Source organism: Propithecus coquereli, unplaced genomic scaffold (genome assembly GCF_000956105.1).
Source record: "Propithecus coquereli isolate 6110/MARCELLA unplaced genomic scaffold, Pcoq_1.0 Scaffold189, whole genome shotgun sequence".
NCBI classification, from domain to species: Eukaryota; Metazoa; Chordata; class Mammalia; order Primates; family Indriidae; genus Propithecus; species Propithecus coquereli.
Window position 1 is genome coordinate 2,654,657 of NW_012143745.1, and position 742 is coordinate 2,655,398.

The window sequence follows — 742 nt, forward strand, 5'->3', positions numbered from 1 at the left end:
TACTTTTTCTCCCATACAGTTTTTGGTGCCCAATAAAAGGCAGCTAAGACATCCTACTCACTGTTCAGCCTGACTGAAAGGTAAATTTTCATCTTGTCCCTTCCTTTCCAAACTCAGATTAGCAGGAAAAAAATAATTTGTTTGGGTTGTCACTCTTGTGTAAATTTGGTTTTGGGGTATCCATTAGTTATTGATTCTTTTTCTCCCAGGGTGGCTCTTTCCCATTCATCTAATTTTGTGTCCTGAGAGCTTGGCTTTAGGACCACTGAGATTATTCTCACCAGTCTCTGCTAGCTGGGGGGTGCCAGCGTTGTTTTGAGTCAGGTAGCCAGTCAAATAGGCTGAAGCACAAGCATTTTCTTTGTTCGACAGTACCAGCTCTCAAGAGAGTTTGTACCCAGAGATCTCAGTCCATAAGGAATTTTGTCATATCAACCTTCCTTGCTTGGTTATCCACCTGCCCAGTGTCACAGATTATTGGATCTGTGACTGGAGGCATCCCATGTTCCAGGGGAGAACAAAGACACTGTTTTATCCTTAACCGCCTGTGGCTACAAAGATGTTTTTGTTTTTTTCCTTTTGGCTTTCTTTGGAAGTGATTCTGGATCTTAGGAGAGGTTCGACTTTTTGCACCATGTTTGAGGACATCTCTTTTGACCATGGTTAAATCATTGAAGGCTTAATAGTTTTGATTCTGAGTCACTTGGTAAGTACCTTTGGTTTTTTAAAAAAAGGAATTTAA